Source organism: Nicotiana tomentosiformis, chromosome 4 (assembly GCF_000390325.3).
Source record: "Nicotiana tomentosiformis chromosome 4, ASM39032v3, whole genome shotgun sequence".
NCBI lineage: Eukaryota > Viridiplantae > Streptophyta > Magnoliopsida > Solanales > Solanaceae > Nicotiana > Nicotiana tomentosiformis.
Window position 1 is genome coordinate 21,172,955 of NC_090815.1, and position 19,829 is coordinate 21,192,783.

The following is a 19,829-nucleotide window of genomic DNA, read 5'->3' on the forward strand; positions in this document are numbered from 1 at the left end:
GCTTTGAATCAGGTAAGCCTTAAATTATTTTGTTGGTATTATCTCTTATGTCTGTTTTTCTTTTCTTACTTCATTTCTTCTTTCTTCGTAGGCCGTAGCAGCTCATCGAGAAGCATGTTCTCGATCCCGAGCTAAGCTGCATCGATACGAGTCCGACCTCCAACAGGTCACGGAGGAGAGGAATGCCCTTAAACTCCTCTTAGGGAAAAGGGGATAGGAAATCAAGGACCTCCGAGCTGAGTTGGCCAAAGCTCACCAAGATCAGACCGATATGTCCGAGTAGGTAATGATACTATTAAAAGCTTATGGGTTCGATAGTGGAACGATGGCTAATCGTTCGGTCTCACAGCTGCAGCAAAAGCTTGAGATGATTGGGAAACTCTGTGAGGAGGTCGATGTGATAAAGGCAGAGTCCTTGAAATGGAAAGGAAATATGGATTGCTTTGCTGCAGAGAAAGAGGCTGCTCGAGCCCAATTATCATCGGCCGAAAGTCAACTTCAAAGGCTGAAGGAAAAAAGCTTGGTTCAAGCAAGGAAAACATAGGAGCCCGAGGCTCGGTTGGCTTCTAAACTTGCCAAGGCTGAAAAGACAAAGGCCGATGCAGACACATTTGTGGCTATTTATCGGGTCGATGCTGAAGCCGCTCAGTCACATGCGAGAGAGGTAGCCGAGATCGCTCGAACTCGGGCACATTGGATTGCTGAATTTGCCAAATGCCAATCTCAGAGAGAAACCCACGAGAAGATCCATGCTCGAGGCTTCGATCTTGAAACCGATGATGGGGCCTTGGCCTCCGACGATGACGATAACGATGACGGGAGCAAGAGCGGGTCTAAGGGTGGGGAGGAACCCGATGGAGAAAAGACTGCTCCCGTAGATAATTAGGGTTTTTATTGTTTTGATCTTTTCGTGTAAGGTCCTGATCAGACTTTTTAAACATCATCATATATATAAAGGTCGTTTCTTTTCCCAACTTGTCTCTGTTTTCTTTTCTGCCTAGTGAAGATTTTGTTTTACTTGTGCCTTATGAAAATGTTCATAAGTTTGAGGCTTTAGGCAATTTTGATTGAATTCGGACTTTGTAGTCTTTATAACTGAATGAGTACTTGAATTATGAGTGGCCCTTAGGCTTTATAGTTGAGTGAGTGTTTGCTCGAACTTTAAGTAAAATAGCCCTTATGCTTAATAGTCGAGTGAGTGATTGCTCAAAACCAAACTCAGAGTATTGTATTTCGTGGGCTTTATGGTCGAGTGAGTGGTTGCTCGAAGTAAGATAGCCCTTAGGCTTAATAGTCGAGTAAGTGATTGCTCGAACTCGAAGTATTATAGCCCGTAGGCTTTTATGGTCGAGTGAGTGATTGTTCGAACTCGAAGTAAGATAGCCCTTAGGCTTAATAGTCGAGTGAGTGATTGTTCGAACTCGAAGTAAGATAGCCCTTAGGCTTAATAGTTGAGTGAGTGATTGCTCGAACTCGAAGTATCGTAGCCCGTAGGCTTTATGGTCGAGTGAGTGATTGCTCGAACTCGAAGTAAGATAGCCCTTAGGCTTAATAGTCGAGTGAGTGATTACTCGAACTCGAAGTTTCGTAGCCCGTAGGCTTTATGGTCAAGTGAGTGATTGCTCAAACTCGAAGTAAGATAGCCCGTAGGCTTTATGGTCGAGTGAGTGATTGTTCGAACTCGAAGTAAGATAGACTTTAGGCTTAATGGTCGAGTGAGTGATTGCTCGAACTCGAAGTGAGATAGCCCTTAGGATTAATAGTCAAGTGAGTGATTGTTCAAACTCGAAGTATCATAACCCGTAGGCTTTATGGTCGAGTGATTGATTGCTCGAACTCGAAGTAAGATAGCCCGTAGGCTTTATAGTCAAGTGAGTGATTGCTCGAACTCGAAGTAAGATAGCCCTTAGGCTTAATGGTCGAGTGAGTGATTGCTCGAACTCGAAGTGAGATAGCCTGTAGGCTTTATGGTCGAGCGAGTGATTGTTCGAACTCGACGTAAGATATCCCTTAGGCCTGTTTGAATCATGAAGTAGAACGAACCTTTCAAAATATGAGGTATCGGTAAAGAAGAAGTTTCTCTTTATAAGTCATTATATATGTGCCAGGGCTCGAGCAAAACTATGCGGGCATGGTTCGTTTTGACCATTTGGACCTTACACTTTTTCCCTATCGAGACCTTGCTTGACATTAATTTGATATGAAATAACTATCTTGTACTGAACTCGATTTATTTGATGGTAAAGCCCCTCATTATTTGAGGTTGATTGTAAAGAAGCCTTGGATACTATTGAATTGTCCTCAGGTAGCACATAGTTGTTGTCTCGTTAAAAACCTCGCCGGAAAAACCCAGTTGGGATAAAAGTCGATCTAAGGGAAAAATAGTGCAACACGTACTTTAAAACCTGAGGTCTCGATGTCTTTGGTTGAACTCTTGCAATGAGTTAGCGTCGAATATATATGTATGTATGTATATATATATATATATATATATATATATATATATATATATAGAGAGAGAGAGAGAGAGAGAGAGACGAAAGAAGGGAGAAAATCATACCTTAACAATAATATCGTTTGAGAAGTGATATGTTCTAGTTGTCCGATAATGGTTCGCCATCCATCGTTCCTAGTTTATAAGACCCCTTTCCGACTATATCGAGGACTTGATAGGGTACTTCCCAATTAGGACCGAGCTTTCCTTCATTAGGATCTCAAGTGTTGATGGTGATCTTCCTTAGGACTAAGTTCCCGACCACGAAGTGGCGGAAGTTGGTTCTTCTATTGTAGTACCTTTCGATTCGTTGCTTTTGTGCAGCCATTCAGACAAGTGTCGCTTCTCGTTTTTCATCTAATAATTTGAGGCTAGTATTCATAGCCTTGTGGTTTGATTCCACTGATGTATGTCGAAACCTTGCGCTGGGTTCTCCGACTGGAATTAAGGTTTCAGAGCCATACACTAAGGAAAATGGAGTTGCCCCCGTACTGGACTCCGATGTTGTTCGATATGCCCAAATGACTTCGGGCAGAATTTCTCTCCATTTCCCTTTAGCTTCTTTCAACCTTTTCTTCAGGTTTTGGATGATGGTCTTGTTTGTCGATTCGGCCTGTCCATTCCCACTAGGGTGATACGGTGTTGACAATATCCTTTTTATTTTATGGTCTTCGAGAAATTTTGTCACTTTACTGCCGATAAACTGCTTACCATTATCGCATGCTATTTATGCAAGTATCCCAAATCGACACACGATGTGATCCCAGATAAAATCTATAAGCTCTTTTTCTCTCACTTTCTCGAACGCATGTGCTTCAACCCATTTAGAGAAATAGTCAGTCATAAACAAAATGAACTTAGCTTTACCTGTGTAAAATATTACGAAGTGGGTAAGTGGTTAAAACGCATATGAGGTGAGTTGTGACATTGAAAGTATGGTCTTAACTTCCTAAAGGCGCTTATTAGTGCAAGTGCCAATTTCTCTAAGTGTGGATATCTAGTCTCTGCTTCTCCTAAGGCTCGACTTACATAATAAACAAGAAATTGCGTACCTTACTCTTCTCGAACTAGGACGCCACTTACCGCGATTTACGATACCACCAAGTATAAGTAAAGTTTCTCATCTGTCTTTGGAGTGTGAAGCAGTGATAGGCTCGACATGTATCGCTTCAATCGTTCTAATGCCTGTTGGCATTCCGGGGTCCAGGCAAAATCGTTCTTCTTTTTGAGTAGAGAGAAGAATCTGTGGCTTCGATCCGACGACCTCGAAATGAATCGGCCTAAGGCAGCTATCCGTCCGGTTAGCTTCTGCACTTCTTTTACACTATCCATGACGGTGATGTCTTCGATGACTTTGATTTTATCGGGGTTGATCTCGATTCCCCGATTTGATACCATGAAGCTAAGGAACTTGCTCGAACCAACCCCGAAAGCACATTTCTCGGGATTGAGCTTCATGTTATATTTCCTTAAAATCTCGAATATCTCCTGCAAATGAGTCAAATGGTCCTTTGCGCGCATGGACTTAACTAGCATGTCATCAATATAAACTTCAATTGACTTACCTATTTGTTCTTCAAATATTTTATTCACTAGGCGTTGGTAAGTAGCTCCTGGATTTTTAGCCCGAAGAGCATTACATTATAACAATATGTTTCATACTTGGTGATAAATGATGTCTTTTCTCGGTCCTCCGGGTTCATTTGAATTTGATTGTACCCGGAATAGGCATCGAGAAAAGTAAGGATCTCGTGATCGGCTGTGGCATCGATCATGCGATCGATGTTAGGCAGTGAAAAAGACTCTTTGGGGCACACCTTGTTTAGATATTTATAATCTACACACATTCTAAGTTTGTTCCCTTTTTTAGGGACTACAACTACATTGGCTAACCATTCGGGATATTTTACTTCCCGAATCGACCCTATTTTGAGAAGTTTAGTTATCTCGTCCTTTACAAATGCGTGCTTTATCTCGGACTGAGGTTTTGTTTTTTTGCTTCACCAGTTTGAACCTAGGGTCCAAGCTCAACCGGTGCGTTGTTATCGACGGTAGGATCCTGCCATATCTAAATGGGACCAAGCAAAACAATCTATATTATCAATAAGAAATTGAATAAGTTTTTTCCTGAGTTCGGGGGTCAATCCCGTTCCCAGGTATACCTTTCTCTCGGGCAGATGCTCGATCAATATAATCTGTTCCAGTTCTTAGATCATTGACTTGGTGGCGTCAGAATCTTCGGGGATAATAAAAGTTCGAGGGGTCAGAAAATCCTCCTCCCTTCTTCTATTTCCTGTTTCCCCGATTCGGTCGAGATTGGCGGTTGTGATTGCTATTTGACTCCTCGTTTACCTATAATGCTCAATCTTTCTGAGGTTGATAGTGTTGATATCGGTGTTACCTATGGGTGTTCATAAAAAACCAAAAAAATCGAATCAAACCGAAAACCGAACCAAACCGACTAAAAAACTGACACTTTTTAGGTTTGGTTTGGTTTTGATTTTAAATTTTAAAAACCGATCAAATTTGGTTTGGTTTTGGTTTTAATAAAAAAAATAACCAAAAAATCGAACCAAACCGACTATAAAAGTAGCTATATAAATTTATTATTACACCTATATATATGTATATTTTTATATAAAGTTTCTAAACTTTTATGGTACATATTAGTCATTTGTATTTTTGGTCTAGTTCTTTGCTATTATAATAATCTAATTCTTTGTCTTCTAGTTTGATTGGTAGTTTTCTTTTGCTAAGTACAAGAATTTATTTCATGTTAAAAATAATTGATTTTTAATTGAGTACTTAAATTATTCATCACTATTTGAGTCAATTATCATCAATATATCTTGATAAATGATAGATTTCTCAAAGAGCAATTAGTTTGATAGTGTTACGTTGAAAATATAGTCTCTGGAATATGCGTTTTGTAGTGTATGTCTCATATTTAAGAAAAAACCGATAAATAACCGAAAAAACCGACAAAAACCGAATCGATAAAAACCGACTTAATTGGTTTGGTTTGGTTCCAATATTTGAAAAACCGACTTACTTGGTTTGGTTTCTTTTTAAGGGAAAAACCGACTCAAACCGAACCATGAACACCCCTAGTGTTACCTCATCGACAACAAACATTTTCTTCGCAACATGCTGTTCCCCGTATACTGTTTTCACGCTGTCCAACATTGGGAATTTCATTGCTTGGTGGAGAGTCGAAGGTACTGCCCTCATATTATGGATCCAAGGCCTTCCAAGTAGGGCATTGTACCTCATGTCGCCCTCGATTACGCGGAACTTGGTATTTTAGATAGTCCCAGCCACGTTCACCGGTAGAATAATCTCCCATTTAGTCGTTTCACTGGCCATATTGAAGCCGTTTAGGACCCAAGATGTGGGCACGACTTGATTTTGCAGACTGGGCTGCTCCACGACCCTCGATCGGATGATGTTCGCAGAGCTACTTGGATCCACTAAATCACGCTTAACTTGAACTTTACTTAATAGGATAGAAATTACCAGAGCGTCGTTTGTGGGGATAAGAAATGCCTTCTGCTTCTTCGTTGTCGAATGATAAAGTGCCTTCAGGCATATAATCTCGGGTTCATTTTACCCAGTGGTCGGTACCTTAGTGCGTTTGAGTACGGGTCCCTGTGGAGTATCGACCCCACCGATGATCATATGAATGAAATGTTGAGGTTCCTCTTGTTCATTTTTTCTGTTAGCGTCCCTTTCTCTGAAGTGATTCTTGGCTCGATCGCTGAGGAACTCTCGAAGGTGGCCCTCGTTGAATAGATGGGCTACCCTCCCTTAATTGCCTACAATCCTCGGTCTTGTGGCCATGCGTACCATGATATTTGCACATCGAATTTGGGTTTCTTTGGGAAGGATCGGTTTGCATGGGTCTGGGCCACCTAGTATCTTTGATTCTTGTAATTGCCGATACAATGCCCGATGCATCGACGATGAAGTTATATTCCGATAACCAAGGTGCCTTTATAGGATCAGTATATTTGTCAAAACCATTCTTGCTCATAAATACCTGAGAATTTTGTCCTCTATCACTTTCTCGATTGTTCCGGGCGGAATTGCGTCCTGAACCATTGTTCCTTCAATCAACAATGTATGGTTGATATCGGTCTCTGTTTGACCTTGGATCTCTGTCGATGTCCCTTTGGTTTTTAATAGCCGACCTATTTGGATGTACTGATCCGGAAGGAGCTCCTAATTGGTCGTCTTCGACCCTGATTTTGATTGGTATCGATTGTGCCTATCTGCCCAAGTTATTGTTGGATACTCGATCAAATTTTGTTTCAGCCGGCGTGATGCTATTGAACTTCGCTCGTTCAACCCTTGGGTGAAATCTTGAACGGCCCAATCGTCTGTGACCGGTGGTGATTCCATGCGTTCCATTTGAAATCGGGACACGAAATCCCTCAGCATTTCATTATCCCTTTGTTTTACTTTGAAAAGGTCTGATTTCCTTGTTGCGGCTTTTATGGCACCAGTGTGTGCCTTTACAAAAGAATCTACTAACATGGCAAATGAGTCGATGGAATTCGGTGGTAGGTTGTTATACCAAATCATTGCTCCATTCGAGAGGGTCTCACAGAATTTTTTTAACAACACAAATTCTATTTCATCGTCTTCTAAATTGTTCCCCTTGATGGAACACGTGTAAGAGGTGACGTGTTCGTTGGGGTTGGTCGTTCCATTATATTTGGGAATTTTGGGCATACGGAATTTTTGGGGGATTGGTTTTGGGACTGCACTCGAGGGGAAAGGCTTTTGCACGAATTGTTTGGAATCTAGTCCTTTTATCATTGGTGGAGCTCCCGAGATCTGATCGACCTTGGAGTTATATATTTCTACTTTTTTATCGTTGGCTTCGATCCGCTTTGTGAGCTCCTCAAGCATCTTAGCAATTTCGGGTGTAGTCCCCGATTCTTGCTCATTTGACCTCACTATGGCTGGCTCCGTTCTGTGGGCAATTTCTCGAGGTGGACTGGGATCCTGCCTGCTTGGTACTTGGGTTTGGCTCTACAACAGAGCTATCTCCACCTGTTAGGCTTGCAGCATTTCAAAAGCCATACGCAAGCTGACCCTGTTTTCCTCAGCGTTATGGGTGTCTCGAGCTGCAGATTGAGTGCCACTATGAATGTTATTTTCAGGTTCATAACATTGGTTTTCCCCAAGGGCCACATGCGAATTAACGTCCAGTGGTACTTCGACTCGAGCTTCAGTACTCTGGTTCGAGCTTCAACGACATCAATAAGCGGCCTTCCGACCTTGGGCGTCATATTGTTGGTTTCATCTTGAAGGCCAGCTTTGTTATCGATAGGTAAAGCCATTAATCGAGGGTTTGTCATTGCTAATTCTGAAGTTAAAGATACTTCCAAAAGACAAGCATAAAATGGTGTGTGTTGTAGATTTGTATCAAACAACCACTGTTATCCTTATCCCCACGGTGGGCGCCAAACTGTTTACCAGAAAAATCGGATAGAGTTGAATTTATACGTAATTCTAAGGGTATGTGGTACAACTTGATATAAAATCATAAAAAGAAATAGAAATATACAATTTTGACTATAAGAATGAAAGATAAAAACGGTGGAAAGGAGAAAAATGGATGAACTAGATATGATGAAGTAAAAGAGCTCGAAGGATTGATTTTTCAATATGAGAAGTAGTCTTTTATTACAATGAGTGAATGTCTATTACAGAAATAATAATCATCCCTTTCATAGTAGAGGAATCTCACTTTAGATATAATAAAAAATATATAGTGGGGAACCATGATGAATTAGCTTTTTCCTAATTCCCGCCAGGATTCTCTCCCTTAGTGCGGTTGCAACGACTCTTGTTTGTGAGCTCGATATTGATTCAAGCTCGGTACTGACTCGATCCATCAATCTTGACTCGAGCTCGATTCTGACTTGGAGTCCGGTATTGATTCGGGGTCGGTGCCGGTCGATCTATGCATCTTAAGCTCGATAATTTCGCTTTGCCTCGTAGTTCGATTTGGATACGAGCTCGATAATGATACCGAGCTTTGTCATTGATCGGTCTTAGAACTCAAAACTTGATGACCTTACTTCGGACCTCAACCTGATATTATGCAGATGCCCTTTGATCAAAGTATTATCATCTCAGCTAGTCCGTACGACAGACTAATCGGTTTTGACCGTATACAGTAATAATTTAGGATTTACCGAAATTCTTTAAATTTTAAATAGTACTCCTTCGAGTCCATTTTAATTGATTTTTAGTTGTTTTCATACATATTATGAAATTCACATTTTAGCATTAATTAACAATAAAATTGATCATTGTCACGACCCAAAATCCAACTAGTCGTGATGGCACTTAACTCAACCTGCTAGGTAAGCCAATTAACAACTATCTAATTTAATGAGATTTATTGAGACAAATGAATGATAAAATAACTGAACCTTTATACCTTTTTCAAGGACTGGTAGTACAAACCATGAGCTTCTAATATTTAGAATTTACAAAGTTGGTATGAAATAAAATACATCATCTATTTGAAATATACATGAACATATTAAAAAATCTAAAGCTACCAAGATCAAGATGCAGCTATGACCGGAACGCAAGTACATCTTCAAATCCAGCTCCCGCCACACACAACAACATCAACATCCAATATTTGCACGCAAGGTGCAGAAGTATAGTATGAGTACAACCGACCACATGTACTCAGTAAGTAACAAACCTAACCTTAGGTTGAAAGTAGTGACGAATTTGGACAAGGGTTAGAGTCCAACACCAACATCCAGGAACAACTCATAACAATATAACTAAAGCGGTACAAGTAATAACTCAAAGATATAATGCTCAGTTCGTTCACAGTTTCGGAAAATAGGCATGCTTTTCAAGTATAAAAATAAAACCCAAGTCTTTTACCGAAATCACCAAAATATGAGTAAGTTTATAAAACTGTGACTTTTCCCAAAACATTCAACAAGTAAATGTTTTAATATGAGAGGCATGAGGAAAGTACATCTCTATGCCTACATGTCAATGTGTATGAGAAGTAACAAATGACGTAATACCGTACATCATGATGAAAATGTATCTCTATGCATGCATGTCAAATGCAATGCAACACAGTGATAAAACTATATGCATACTCTTAGAGTATCAATTCACTCAGTACTCCCAGTCACCCAGTCCTCACAGTCACTCATTCCTCACAGTCACTCAACACTCACTATCGGCACTCGCGCTCGCACTCGACACTGTACAGGGCAGATCCAGCCTAAAGAATCAATAGCAATTGTGCTCACTGTGGGTGTGCAGACTCCAGAGGGGCAGATCCAACCGAAGCGCTATAATAAGCCAATCATGGCATGAATCAATAATACCTACTGCGGTGTGCAGCCCCATCCCATAATGAATCAATAATACTTGTTGCGGCGTACAACCCGATCCCATAAATATCAGTCACAAATAGGCCATCGGCCTCACTCAGTCATCAATCTCTTCAGTCTCTCGGATTCACAATGTCATGAAAATCAGCCCAAAATGATGATATGATGTATCAATAAATGGCAACAGAGACGGAGATATAATATGCAAATGAATGAGTATGACTAAGTATGTAACTACAATTTAAGAAAATAACTCAACAACAAATATGACCTCAATGGGATCCCAACAGAATAAACATATAGCCTAAACATGATTTCTAACATGTATCACAATTCAATCACTCTAGCACGCATAGACCTCGTGGAAAAAAATAAGATAAGGTAACAACATTGTACCACAAAAACAACCGAGTCAAAATTCACATAGTGCACGCCCACACGCCTGTCACCTAGCATGTGCGTCACCACATCACCGATACATAACACGTATATACAAGGGGCCATACCCTCATCACAAAGTTTAGAAGTATTGCTTACCTCGAACAAGCCAAATCTAATACCGAGCAAGCCAAAAGGTACTACAAAACTGCCATTTCGCGCGTATCGACATCCGAACGGCTCGAAACTAGCCAAAAGTAACTCAAATACATCAAATAAAGACTAAGGAAACAATTCCAAATGATAAATGTTGAATATTTAATCAAAAGCCCAAAGTCAACCAAAACGTCAAATCCGGGTCCGCTCCTTGGAACCCGATGAAACTTACAAAATCCGACAACTCATTCAATTACGAGTCCAACCATACTAGTTTCACTCAAATTCGACGTTAAAAACTCAAAAATTCACTCTATGAAACTTTAAACCACCCCCTCCCCCAAGAAATCATCAATCAAATGCCCAAAACGAAGATTGATTCATGAAATAAAATCAAAATCGAGTAGGGAATACTTACCCCAATCCATGTGGTTAAAATCACTTCAACAATTGCTTTTATCCGAGCTCCATAGCGCCAAATATGATAAAATGGCTGAAACCTCCAAAATGGAGTATTTTATATTCACTGGACGAAATAATGAATCGCAATCGCGAAGCAGAAAAATGCACTGACCAGAATTACCCTACGCGATCGTGGAACAACCTTCGCTAACACGAAGGACAACCAACACTGCCTCCCAACAATATGCTACGCGATCGCGTAAACATCCATGCGAACGTGAAGCACACAGGCGACCAAGCATCACAAACACGTCCCATCTTACGCGAATGCGTTGAAGAATTTCCAGCTCCCAGCTTCCTGCCTCCCAGTGCTCTCTCGGCGGCTAGCTCGTCAAAGTACCAAACCCTGACTTTCTACCCCAAACATTGGGTATGGCCTCCACTATGCGAACGCGGACAGTATCCAGCTCCAAGCTACGCGATCGCAGCACTCCAATCGTGACCGCGATTAAGAAACTGCCGAGCTCCAAGTTTTCAGCTACACGATCACATCACATACTTTACGATCGCGAAGACCATTTGGCGCACCAGACTTCAGCAGAAACCAACAATGCGATATGAAGAAGAAATGGTCCAAAATCGATCCGAAACACGCTCGAGCCCCTTGGGACCAAGTCCCATAACATAACACGAACCTACTCGAGGCCTCAAATCACGCATAACAACATCAAAACCACGAATCACACCTCAAATTGAACTTAATGAACTTTGAATCTTTCAACTTTCAAAATGCGTGCCGAACCATATTAAATCAACCCGGAATGAACTCAAATTTTGCACACAAGTTCCAACTGACATAACAAAACTATTTCAATTGCCGAAACCATAATCTGAACCCGATTTCATTAAAGTCAACTCCTAGTCAAACTTATGAACATTCCAAATCTTTAAATTTCTTACTTTCACCAATTAGTGCCGAAACATTCTAGAAATATCCAAATGTAAATCCGGGCACACGTCCAAGTTTAAAATCACCATACAGACCTAATGAAATCATCAAAACTCCAATCCGAGGTCAAATACTAAAAAGTCAAACTTAGTCAACTCTTCTAACTTTAAGCTTAAATCATGATATTCATTCTTCCAAATCAATTTCGAATAACCTGAACATCAAAATCGACGATTCACACAAGTCATAATACACCATAAGATGCTGCTCAAGACTTCAAATAGCTAAACGGAATGCAAATGCTCAAAATGATCGGCCAAGTCGTTACATTCTCTCCAACTTAAACGTACGTTTGTTCTCGAACATACCCAAAGTCGTTCCAAAGCTATCAAACCGCCATGTAACCTTACCATGTGCATACTCGGGGGTGATCCCATGTCACCCTATTCTATATAGGTCCGACAATACAATATAACTGAAGATCATTACTTCAACCTTAGTCCGTAAATCACAGAATCCAATTTCCAACATCCGGAATTTTCTATTAGACCTGAATCTCGCATCTACACACTGTATAAGTCTGAACAAGCTGTACCAAGCCATAACCATAACCCCAGATTAATCACATGATATACCGCATAACTCGCGTACTTGTAGCAATAATTTCCAACCACAATAACTGCTCAAAACAAACCCGGTACCGGTAATAAACCTCATATCAAGCAAAACCTCGTTCTAAAACCTTTGCACATTGCCGATGATGAAAGAAACATGAAGAAACTCATAACCACTTTATCAGATCAGCAAGTCATAGAGTTCCCTTTCGCCTGACAAAAACTTAAGTTAAATCTTAAGCCGACTTTAGATATTATTCTTCCATATATGTTGTAATTAAATCTGATAGTATCCATCCTAGGTCCAATGACCTCGTCTCATCACACAACCACTCTAGTGACATGCCACATCAATACAACCTAAAGCCACAACCCGTGCAATCTGTGCACCAATAAGCAACAACCCAAATGTACCCGATCATGGAAAATGACTCAAACGAGAGAACCATCCCGCAAGTTCAACAAGTACCACCACAACCGCAATGCTACAAACCAATCGAACATAGTAGAACCAAGACAAACGAATCTAACATAAAGGATCATATCCTGACATAACCCAGCTGCAATGTGTGACCCCATCCAAACACTGGTCCATATGAAATACCTTAAGCCACAATGCTCAAAATCAACAACCACATGCAATTCGACATCCAATACCCAAGGTGCATGACCGTAATCATGGTGAAGCAAATAACACAATGCCATAACCCGAAAGGACCATAACCAAGACGCAATCAACTATTCCACACCCCAATCACCAAATCACACGAAGTCCACTATAAGGCCCAAACAGAACCACATCATGTGTGCATATAACCAACAAATTACAATCCCTCGGAGCATAGAAGAGCATTACATAGAACCCATCAGATACACATAAGATCAATTCTAACTGAATAACACACCTTTCTGCAATAACGGTGCTGAGTCAATAAATCCGACCCGGTGTAGGATACACACCCTCATTAGGCCTACCAATGAGCCCTTAAATTAACCCTGGTCAACAACAAATAGATAAATAATCCCTCCGAAAGTCCACACTGATCTAACCATAACACATTCTATCATCTGTCTAGCTTTGGCCATATCTTCACATCACACAACCACAAAACAATTTGCTTCTAAGAACTCCAGTCTCAAAATTCATAGAGCACATGAATCACCATAGCTGATCCCAACTCAAGCAATTGAATGTCTAACACATCTCTCATACACGATCATCCCATGAGGAATACTTCTATAATTCTTCTGTACCACATAGCAACACCTGAACATCGGCAACCGATCAACCAGACGAGTATCGCAATACCAATGAAGCATCCGTAGGTCAAAACTCAGCGCGCCTTCTAAATGTACACTGTCCTCAGGCAATTCCAAGTAGTAACATCATTCATCTAGTCATATGAAACCGTCCATGTTGCCTAAGAATTCATGTCCTTCCCTTCAAAACTGAATTGTGACCTTGCACATGCAAATCTCAATCTCACACAACATACCACATCCACCATGCCATCATATGAAAAGTATGATAATCTTATAATCAACTCTAAGTCACCACCAGAATACATACCCGATCAGTTAGAAACATGTCACTTAATACCATCCAGGAGAAAATCATAATACGCAACATGCTCCTTATGCCGGTAGGAAATATCCATCTCAAACTGTGGTAGAAACCATTGAGAACTCTCCGAAACTGATTTGCACATAACCAAACCATCAAAATTGAATCTCTTTAACTCAATCAAGCCACGCATGTCGCCAAACCAAAGAGTATTTCCACAAAACAACTGTAGAGACTCACCACATCATAAGCACCCAAAGAACTGATCATATCTATTACCGTGCTGATCCAAGCTACTACCAAGTTGTCCTATTTCTCTGAGTTACTTTTGAATTACCCTCAAGTTGACACTTCCCCTTGCTAGAACACCACGATCCTCAACCAAAACTCACCACACGAGACCCTAACATAAAACCACACCGCCCTAAAGCCCATAAGTCGATGTATTCTGTCTTTGCACCCCAAAGTACCACAATCGAGACACCCACTCTGAAGAGACCTCATGTGAACCTAAAATTATTTCCTTTACCTTCCTGATACTAAAAATGTAGAATCCATAGTGATACAGAAATACCGTGAGTCTCGACACCATCCAATGCGAATCCTAGATCTTGCCATATACAAATCCGAATAAATTCTCAATTGTTACATATCAATCTTAAATCCATTAGAACCTTCTCGAGAGTCATATACTATGCTCAAATCTCAATTGCACCACCCAAACGGGCCGAACGACCTGCGCCCCATTAGCATAATAAAACCCAAAGAAGTAATTCATACCTCTAAGCAACCGAGTAAATTCCTACTCCATGTGCATTACGTCTCTCACGAATAACCATTCAAATCATTCCATGATTTCCATATACCTATAAAGTGTAATATACCATGCATCCAGAAATTTCCTTGCTTAAGTCATCCTCCAAACCATCATCTGCAAGCCATAACTAATCCACAAGTATGCCTCAGACCGAAACTAATGCAACACGTAACCATGCAATCAAATCGTCGATAACAGACTCCCCTTCTTGGCTCAGAACCATGGAATCAAACATCTGTTAACTTACAATAACCAACCCCATCACTACCATAATACTGCAATGAGATTTAGCTAAATTCTTCATAAGCTCGTGTAACACAAACCATCTAATATCTCAAATCATCTGCAAATCTTGCATTCATCCTCATGATGGTCAGGTCAACTTTCTCAACCACTCCAAACTCAAATCATAACACATATACCCACTGGTAGAAAAGAAAGCCTCCACACAATATCATAAGGATCACAAATCCGTAGATTACCGCGCAATTGATAACCCACCTGCTTAGCCTCAAACTTACATCTCTTTATACACTTTCACAGCCACAACTACTACACAATCAATTAATCTTCCTGAGTCTGAACTTATCAATAAGAATGGAAATCTACTTCGTTCCACAAATGAAATAACATGAAAGAATCTCTCAACAATCTTCATAACTCAAGACTGTATGACACATCCACAGAAATCGAGCATCCAATAGTCCTTTTCACATCTCAAGCAAACTCTTCCCGTCATATTCAAACCATTTGAACATATCCTGCAGTCACATCCTACCCATCATATAGCCATCCAACCACTCACCGAGCCACCAATCACATTCGTATGGACAATACTGAACATAAAAGTCCAAAAGCATAAGCTCACACAACTAAAACTACCGAGCCTAAGTTGCGGTCTAAACCGGGCCTCAAGTCCTCCAGACTGGCCCATCACCAAAACACAAAAAACACATCTTGCACCTGATCCACGGAATCCACATGCCAATGATGCACAGTTGATACCGAGCGCTCACATGCTCATACGAGTGTGTGGAAGGATTTCAAAGAGTTACGCTTCAAGCTGAATCAATGTCGCACGGTAAGGAAAGAAAGATGGGAAGTTTATCCTAAATGCCATGTAGCCTCTCGAAGATAGGTGTGGACGTCATCATACTGATCCACAAGACTCTACTAGACACTTGCTCATGACTCGTAGAACCTATGAACCTAGAGCTCTGATACCAACTTGGTACGACCCAAAATCTAACTAATCATGATGGCACATAACCCAACCCGTTAGGTAAGCCAATTAACAACTATCCAATTTAATGAGATTTATTTAGACAAATGAATGATAAAATAACTGAACCTTTATACATTTCTCAAGGACTGGTAGTACAAACCATGAGCTTCTAAGATTTAGAATTTACAAAGCTGGTATGAAATAAAATACATCATCTGTTTGAAATATACATGAACATATTAAAAATTCTAAAGCTACCAAGATCAAGAGACAACTATGACTGGAAAATAGGTACATCTTCAAATCCAGCTCTCTCCACACATAGCAACATAAAACATCTAACATCTGCACGCAAGGTGCAGAAGTTTTAGTATGAGTACAATCGGCCCCATGTACTCAATAAGTAATAAACCTAACCTTAGGTTAAAAGTAGCGACGAGCTTGGACAAGGGTCAGAGTCCAACACTAACAGCTAGGAACCACTCATAAAAATATAACTAAAGCGGTACAAGTAATAACTCAAAGATATAACACTCTTCTCCTTCACAATTCCGAAAAATAGGCATGATTTTCAAGTATAACAGTAAAACCCAAATCTTTTACCGAAATTACCAAGGTATGAGTAAGTTTGTAATACAATGTTTCATTATTTGATAGAATGAGGAAAGTACATCTCTATGCCTACATGTCAATGTGTATGAGAAGTCATGAATGACGTAATACCGTACAACATGAGGACAATGCATCTTTATGCCTGCATGTCAGGCGTGCATGCCAAATACAATGCAACACAGTGATAAATCCATATGCATACCTTCATAGTATCAATTAATTCTGTCCTCCCAGTCACTCAGTCTTCACAGTCACTCAGTCCTCACAGTCACTCAGTCCTCCTAATCACTCGCTCTCGACACTCGGCACTGTACATAGAAGATCTAGCCCAGGGAGAATCAATCCCAAAAAATCAATAGCAATTGTGCTCACTGTGGGTGTGCATACTTCGGAGGGGCAGATCTAGTCCAAGCGTTATAATAAGCCAATTATGGCATAAATCAATAATACCTGCTGCGACGTGCAACACGATCCCATCATGAATCAATAATAACTGCTACAACATGCAACTCGATCCCATCAATATCACTTACAAACAGGACCTCAGTCTCACTCAGTCATCAATCTCTCCAGTCTCTCGGTCTCACAATTTCATGAAAATCAGCCCAAAAATGATGATATGATGTATCAATAAATGGTAACAGAGATTGAGATATAATATGCAAATGAATGAGTATGACTAAGTATGTAACTTGATGGTAGGCTATAATCTTGTGTTTTAGTCGCTTATTACATTCCGATTTACTGCACCTTAATTGAGTTTGAGCATTAATTGCTAGTGTTTTGTACTAATTGTGTATTTTATGCCTTGTATAATTGATTTCGAGCTATGTAGATGTTATGGAACTAATTCGAGTTAATTAAAACTTTGAAGTCTGAGTAAAAGCCCAAAGGAATAATTCGGAATCGTGTTCGGGGGTCGAGGATCACTTCTGGGCGTCAAAATTCAAGGAAGAATAATCTGCTAAAAAAATGCACTGGTGCGACGCACTGGGCAACGCACAGTGCGATTCATCAGTGTAAAAATCTTTCAAAAAATAACAAACTTCAGAGACTGGATTTTTGGGGTCTGTCAGGAAAAAGCACTAATGCTACGCACAGTGCGACACATGAAATACAATAAGTTAGCAAGTTTTTCTATTTCGGCTAGGAAAGAGTAATTTCGTTTGGGCCCGACCATACTTAGTATAAATACATGGGAAAATGATATTTTCTAGATTTTTGACACATCTAAGACCTAAGGAGGCTAGAGAGAAGGTGGAGAACCAAAGCACAAGGAATTCATCATTCAATCCTCACTCAAGACAAGAGTTTGGATCGTTTAATGCTTTTCTTTATATTTGTGATGAATTACTCCATATCTATGGAGTAGTTCTCTTTAGGGATTGATGGATTTGGTGTTTTGATGATTGTTTGTGGATATTAACTCTAATTTTTATGTATTGAATTTTTTTGGGTGATTTAATTATTGCATCTATATTCACATGTTCATGTAATCGAGAGAGGCATAACTTGTGATGTTTTTACATCATCTTGTTAGTTGAATTCATTGATTCTTCTTAGTAATCGAAAGAGGCTAGTTGAATTATTGTTTAGACCTAGTTAGGAGGATAATCGAAAGAGGTTCTCCTAAAGACCAATCCACTACGAATTCGTGCATATCTTCACCGAGCACAAATTGGTGCATATCTTGCACCTATCCAATCAACCCCTATTTTCTCCCATTGATATCTTCTTTGCTTACTTTTGTTCAATTGTCATTAGTCAATTAGATCTAGAGTCTTAGTTAATTTTAGTTCTTAATCATATAATCTCAATTGTTGATCATCTTGGATATCATTCTAGCTACAAGCTACAAAAATACTGTTTAACTCCAATCCATGTGAATACGATAATTTTCTATACTATCTTTGACTAGCGAGCATATTTAGGTGTGTGTTTTGAGCTCATCAAATTTTGGCGCCTGGGATTGGCAATCAATAGTGTTTGAAATAGTTTGTAGTGCTAATTCAAGAATTTCCCCTTTTTGTTTTATTATGTTTTTCCCATTTTACGGTTGGTGTTCTTTGACTGTGCGTAGGTTACAGGTTAGATTGGTGCATGAATCGATTTTCTAGGAAAGAATTGCTACCGTACGAGCCAGAAATAGAAAAACAACTGCAACAACTAAAATGGAAAAAAATCTCACCGAGACGTTAGAAAAGGTTGGGAAATCCTCAACCAAAGATATGGCCGGAAACGATGAAGATAATATGGACCTAGCTGCGAGAGAGGAATCCCAACAACGAGAAAAAGTGGCACGAGATGCTGCAGAAACAGCTTTTAGAGATGCATAATGTATTTATGAAGAAGAGAGGGGTCACATACATAATCAAAATCAGCCCGTGTGTGCAGGCCAGTTTAGAAACGTAGCTCCTGATGCTGGGAGACCACTTGGTGATTACTCTAGACCGATTTACAACCAAGGTTTTTCAAGCATTCGACCACCTCCAGTTGCACGAAACAATTTCGAATTGAAGCAAGGGTTGCTTCAAACTCTGCAAAACTGTTGTGTCTTTAGAGGAAATATGAACGAAGATCCAAACAATCATCTAATGGACTTTGAGGAGATCATGAACACCTTTCAATATAATGGTGTTTCACAAGATGCAGTTTATCTAAGGGAATTCCCCTTCACACTGAAAGATGATGCGAAGCAGTGGCTTCAGAGCTTGCCTCAAGGATCAATTCGAATATGGGAAGCGATGACCAGAAATTTTTTTGACAAATATTTCTCCTCAGCTAAAACGGGCAAGTTTAGAAGAGAGATCCATAACTTCTGCTAGAAAGATAATGAAACAGTTTTTGAATCTTGGGAGAGGTTTAAGGAGATAGTTAGAAAGTGTCAACACAATGGTATTGAACTATGGATGCAACTCCAGGATTTTTAGGATGAGTTGACACCGGCCTCACGCAGAACGTTGAGCAATGTAGCTGGAGGTCCGTTAATGAAGAAGACACCAGAGGAGATAATCACTATTCTCAATGAATTATCTGAAGATTCAAATCAGTGGCCCTCTGAAAGTACTGAAAGAAGATGGACGAATGGTGTTCACCCGGTTGATGCTAACACATCTGTCCAGGGAGTTTTACTATACCTTGCTCTTTAGGCTTTATTAAATTTGATAAATCTTTATGTGATTCTGGTGCCTCAATTAATTTAATGCCTTTTTCTATTTACAGGATGT

General features: G+C 40.0%; 1 non-coding gene across 1 annotated transcript; it reads right to left on the reverse strand.

Annotated features, from left to right (window-relative positions):
• Positions 1-19,394: 19,394 nt before the first annotated feature.
• On the reverse strand, positions 19,395-19,501 carry LOC117273603 (small nucleolar RNA R71). Its single transcript, XR_004503604.1, has one exon. It is a non-coding gene; the product is annotated as a small nucleolar RNA R71 (small nucleolar RNA).
• Positions 19,502-19,829: the final 328 nt, after the last annotated feature.